This window comes from Mauremys reevesii, linkage group 14, assembly GCF_016161935.1.
Source record: "Mauremys reevesii isolate NIE-2019 linkage group 14, ASM1616193v1, whole genome shotgun sequence".
In the NCBI taxonomy this organism is placed as follows: Eukaryota; Metazoa; Chordata; order Testudines; family Geoemydidae; genus Mauremys; species Mauremys reevesii.
In genome coordinates, this window is record NC_052636.1 from 34,809,341 (window position 1) to 34,815,143 (window position 5,803).

At 44.8% G+C, this 5,803-nt stretch overlaps 1 long non-coding RNA gene across 1 annotated transcript; it reads left to right on the top strand.

Annotated features, from left to right (window-relative positions):
* Nucleotides 1-578: 578 nt before the first annotated feature.
* LOC120381634 lies at nt 579-4,069 on the top strand. The gene is made up of 3 exons (XR_005588111.1): nt 579-604; nt 2,860-3,006; nt 4,020-4,069. It is a non-coding gene; the product is annotated as an uncharacterized LOC120381634 (long non-coding RNA).
* The last annotated feature ends 1,734 nt before the right edge of the window (nt 4,070-5,803 follow it).

The following is a 5,803-nucleotide window of genomic DNA, read 5'->3' on the forward strand; positions in this document are numbered from 1 at the left end:
TACCATTGTTAGGGATTAAGTTTGTACTTAATATACTTTTAAAAACTACCTTCTTATTTTCATTAATTGGTCATTGATTTCTGATAGCTTCCCTTGCCAACTTTCTACAATTCTGACTTTCTAACTTCTGTTCTTTACTGTTAACTTCCCCTTTCTTCCATATATTTTATTTGGAGAGTGTTGGGATTCCTACCAGGAACCACCAGCATGGTCCAGAGACAGCCCCATCTCCTATATCAAACTCTGGCTAGTGGGTATGTGATAAATGTGATGACCCTGCCTCCATCTGTCAGTTGGGAGACACAAAGGTTCTCTCTTTCCACCCTCTGATGCCGCCTGGCTGTTCTAGGCAAGGTGGGGTGGGACTCTGTTAACATGTGCCTTGTGGAGCTTCCATTTACCTGGTGCTGCTGTTCCGTGAATAGTGGGGCTGTGAGTGGAGCAGCAGGTCCTGAATGTTGCACTCTTGCTCTTTCAGAGGCCGGTGACCTTCGAGGAGGTGGCTGTGTACTTCACCAGAGAAGAGGGGCTCTGCTGGACCCCACTCAGAGAGCCCTCTACAGGGATGTCATGCAGGAGAACTATGAGACGGTGACCTCGCTGGGTAAGGAGTCCTGTCCCCTGGGGTATTAGAAGCTGTGGGGTCTATAAAGAACCTGAGCAGTAATAACTTTATACCTTTATTCATCATACAAGTTTTGACACGTTTCCGTGTCCCCCCCCACCTTTTTTGCCTAATCTCCCACCCACTAGTATCATTTTTGTCATGTGCCTTTTGGTGCCATCAGACATTTTAAAATTGCATTGAATGTGTCCTTATTGGCTACATTAATAACTATATTAATAACTGTCGCTTTGATGCCTTTCCTCATTTTAAGAGGAAAATCGCCACCTGTAGAATTATAAATTGAGGAAATAGCTGTGTGACTCTTGCCTGGCTTGTGTGACAGTCAGATGAGCTCCTCTTTTGATAGGAGAGCGTATAATGTTGTCATTCAGGACCCCACGGATGTAGGTCGAACAGAGCTGTGGGGGGGGCGGAGAAGGAGAATAGGTAATTCTGGGGTGCCAGGACATGGGGAGGGTGTGTGCAGGGTTAGAGCTAAGAAGCAGCAGGGAGGGAGGAGGTTGTGAGAGACGAGGAGGGAACACAAGAAGCTCCCAAGGTGCCGGCAGGTGGTGCTGGCTGAGAGTAATGGGAAGAAGTGGAGAGGAGTGTGGAGGAAGGGCACCGAGGAACTGGCTCAGTGTCAGGTGCTGAAGCTAAGTGGCCTGTCCTTGTGGAAGAGTGGGACCCCTTGGGGGTCTAGTGTATTCAAGGGCACCTCCCAAGGACTGTTTAAAAGCCAGGGCATTGCAGAGATCCTATGGATCCATGACAGTGCCAGAGGTTCAGCCTTATGGGGAAAAGATATAAAACAAGAAAAGGATCTAAATGCGTGTTTACCATCGCTCCCTCTCAGTCCTCATGGGAATCCCTGATCCGTTCCAAAGTGTATTAAAACCTTCCTTAAAGGCTCACCTCTTGGTTATCAGGTCATGTCCATTTGTTAGAGGGTTTTCCCTTCACCCTCCGACTTCCCTGGTTCTTGTCACGCAGACAGCAAGCAGCGAAACACCAGAAGTCTGAAGCACAGATAATGCGATGTTTATTGGGGTTATTTCCAAGCAAGCATATTCCACTGCCCTAATGAACTTACACCTAGAAAAATTAATTATGCAGCAGACAGAAACAATTGGAGAACCAGACTGATTGTGGCCACCACTTTTACCTTGTTAAAGATAAAACGGTACAGAAATTAGGGTTTCACAACCACAACCATTGAGAAGTGATTTCTTGCCAGACCAGCTGCTGTCAAACTAAGTTTTCATTAACCATCTTAAGATCTGTTTCTTTATCTGGTGGTGATGGGCGCTATCAGGACAGGATCATCTTCCTAACAGCCCAGTAGCACCTTAGTTCAGTGTGACTGGTTTGGGATGTGAGGATGTGACCCTTCGCTTCCCAGCTTATGGCTGCCCCTGCTGATTAGCCAAAGGCCTTAGCCTAAGAACAAGGCCTCAGCCTATCCTAGTGAGAGAAGGCCCATACACAGGCAGACTGTGATTTTGACTCTTAGCTAGTTACCGGGGTATAAAGACAAAGTGATAAAAATACCCCTAGGTTCTTAAAGTCTAGGCTTTACAGGCAGGCCTGAATATCTCTATTCTAACAGTGGGTTCTAGCCCTTCCCCCATTCTGTGTCTGTCCTGTCTATTTAGATCGGGGTCGGCAACCTTTCAGCAGTGCTGTGCCGAGCTTCATTTATTCACTCTAATTTAAGGTTCCGTGTGCCAGTAACACATTTTAACGTTTTTAGAAGGTCTCTTTCTATAAGTCTATAATATAGAACTAAACTATTGTTGTATGTAAAGTAAATAAGGTTTTTAAAATGTCTAAGAAGCTTAATTTAAAATTAAATTAAAATGCAGAGCCTCCCTCGGACCAGGGGCCAGGACCCAGGCAGTGTGAGTGCCACTGAAAATCAGCTTGTGTGCCGCAGGTTGCCTACCCCTGATTTAGATTGTAAATTCTTCAGGGCATGGGCCATCTACTGTTCTCTGTTTGCACTTTGCCTAGCACAATGGGGGCCCACTGTTAGTTGGTCCTTAGGCACTAAGGTAATGAATATGATTTGTTATAATAGTAACTCTCCTGCCACTTTGAGCCAAGGAAGATGGCCTTGGGATGCGTAGCCTTATTTGGGGTGTGTGAGTAATGTTGATTTGATTTATCAACTTGTTTTAATTTATATTGTAATTATTTTATTTAATTAATACTAATACTTAATCATTTTATATTAATTAATATGGGTTTAGGCTCGCCAATTTGTTTGATCAGAAGATAAAAGTTCGTGTTTCGAATCAGGTTCCACAGAATTGATAAAGGGACCTTCGGGGGTATGACAGGAAGCTCACACGGAGACAGATAGAGTCATAACGACTTTTATTAAACTCAATGAAATAGTGAGTAAATTGTAAACGGTAGTATTACAGAGTTACAATTGTATTACTGTTATTCAGGAGATACATATGATGATACAATATTATGTGCTGCAAACTTCGGTTAATATTCACACCCTGTTTTGATAAACTGCTGTTGGCCTCGCCTCTGGCGGTTCTGGTTTCACAGCTCTTGCAAGGGAAACTAATGCAAAGAGCTCTCAAAGCTACTTTGGAATTTACTTTTTAGGTCAACTAAATAATCTGATAGACAAATTAAAATAAAGTTTAGAGAGACCAAGCTTAGCCGAGTCCCTTTTGAACTTAAGGTTTGAAAAGAAAATAAGTGCAGCGTATTACTGGTTAATAGCTGTCGTGGATGGATAGCATGAATACGTAGTTGAAGATGGTGAAGTGTAGAGAAGAAGGAGGAGGTCGAGGTGGGGGTGGGGATACCATAGTGAGGTAGGTTACCTCTTTTATAGAAATAAATGCCGGAAATCCTTCCTCTTATGCCCAAATTTCAGTCTTCCCCCATAGAAATGTTAGGGTACGCTTACTCCATAGGCTAGTATGTATGTGCGTATGGATGACAGGTATCTGCGCACTTATGGGGTACTTGTTCAGTCTGTGAGTGCAACTTTGAAAAATCCCCTTTGCTATTCTTCATTGTCTGTTGGTCTAGGTAAAGGGTCTTAGACCTAAGCGTAGGCACTTTATTTGGGTATAGGAAAAACAGTTCCTTTTCTGGGTAAAAGGGCACAGGATGTAGCTATGCTAACTTTGCTTTAGCTTAAAATGCAGGTTTTTGGCCTGTAGGTTTCTTGCATTACAGCCAAATATTTTTAATATGAATTAATAAACCTATCACAATACTGTACTTATAAGAAAAGAGATATTGATGCAGGCAAGCAGATGAATCCTGAGAGCTAGAGATGTTACTGTCTAAAAATGAGATGGGGTTAAAACTATGGAATATTCTTTGTGACAAGTATCCCACAAATTCCACTGACCTCCCTTGTTTTCTTTGCCTGCAGTAGGGTTTCCAGTTTCCAAACCTGATGTGATCTCGCAGCTGGAACGAGGAAGAGCCGTGGGTCCCGGACCTCCAGGGCTCTGAGAAAGAAGTGGTCCAGAGAGCTGCCTTTGCAGGTGAGGAATTGGTTCAACAACTCAACAACTGCTTAGGAATGCAGGAAACATTTGGGATGCCCTACAAAGACCCCATGAGCTCTTCAAGTTCAGGATTGTTCCCTGCAGATGTGGAATCATTATGGCAGATGTCACTCATGGCTTCCGTCCTATTCTGACTGACAACTGGCAGCAGGTCCCTCCCTGATCTCACCTTCCCCAAGAGTTATGGTGCAATGAGGACCCAGAACTGATCCCTTCCTCTCTTCTCTGTGGAAGGGTTTGGGGAAAATCAGCACCTGATAGGTTTGATCTCTCCCAGATATATTTTGGTTTCCATTCCTCTCTGACATTTCCTTTTTCTCAGGCACAGGGAGTGACCTATGTCTGGATTCTCTCTGTCTCCCATCCGGCGATGGGCTGGTGAGTGAGAACGAGGAGGAGAAACCCCAGCAGGAAGACACTGTGCAAGTAGATCCACATTGGATGTTATCAGGAATATCCAAAGGGAATGTTTCCAGGAGTTGTGCACTCCCAGAAAACACAAAAGCCTGTGAGACTCAGCAGAGGCCAGAGGAAAACTACAGTAGCCACTCAGCCCTTATTCCACGCAACAGAATCAACTTGGAAGAGAGACGCTACATGTGCCATGAGTGCGGGAAAAGCTTCAGTCAGAGCTCAGACCTTATCAGACATGAGAGAATCCACACAGGGGAGACGCCCTACACGTGCTCTGAGTGCGGGAAAAGCTTCAATCGACGCTCAAACCTTATTACACATCAGAGAATCCACACAGGGGAGACGCCCTACACATGCTCTGAGTGCGGGAAAAGCTTCGGGCGGAGCTCTGACCTTATCGCACATCAGAGAAGCCACACTGGGGAGACGCCCTACACGTGTTCTGAGTGCGGGAAAAGCTTCAATCGAGCTCTTACCTTATCGCACATCAGAGAATCCACACAGGAGAGAAGCCCTACACATGCGCTGAGTGTGGGAAATGCTTTAGTCAGTGCTCTGCCCTTATCGCACATCAGAGAATCCACACAGGAGAGAAGCCCTACACGTGCACTGAGTGTGGGAAAAATTTCAATCGGAACTCTCACCTTATCACGCATCGTAGAATCCACACAGGAGAGAAGCCCTACATATGCGCTGAGTGTGGGAAAAGCTTCAATCAGAGCTCACACCTTATCACACATAGGAAAATCCACATGGGTGAGTAATCTTATGGATGCTCTGAGTGTGGGAAATGTTTCTTTAATCATTCAGGCCTCATCTTACATCAGAGAATCCACACAGGAGAGAAGTCCTACACATGCTCTGAGTGCGGGAAAAGCTTCAAGCACAGCTTAAACGTTGTCTCACATAGGAGAATCACACCGAAAAGGGAAAAGCTACAATCAGCGCTCAAGCCTCATTAGACATCAGAAAAGCCACATGAGAGAGAACTGTAATAAATCCCTTCACTAGGGTTGGCCAAAAATTTTTTTAAAAAAAATCACATTTGCTCATTCCCACATAGTGATTTTTGTACCATCTTCACTGTGGTCTCTCAGCTCCACCAGATCAGTTGCCTGCTTCTGCCTTTTGCACCTCATCCTTCTTCGGGGTCAGTCCTGTGATCTTTTCTATCAACTCCTTTCCTTTTGAGTCACAGGAGTGTGTTCCCTCCGGCCAGGAATGTTCATCA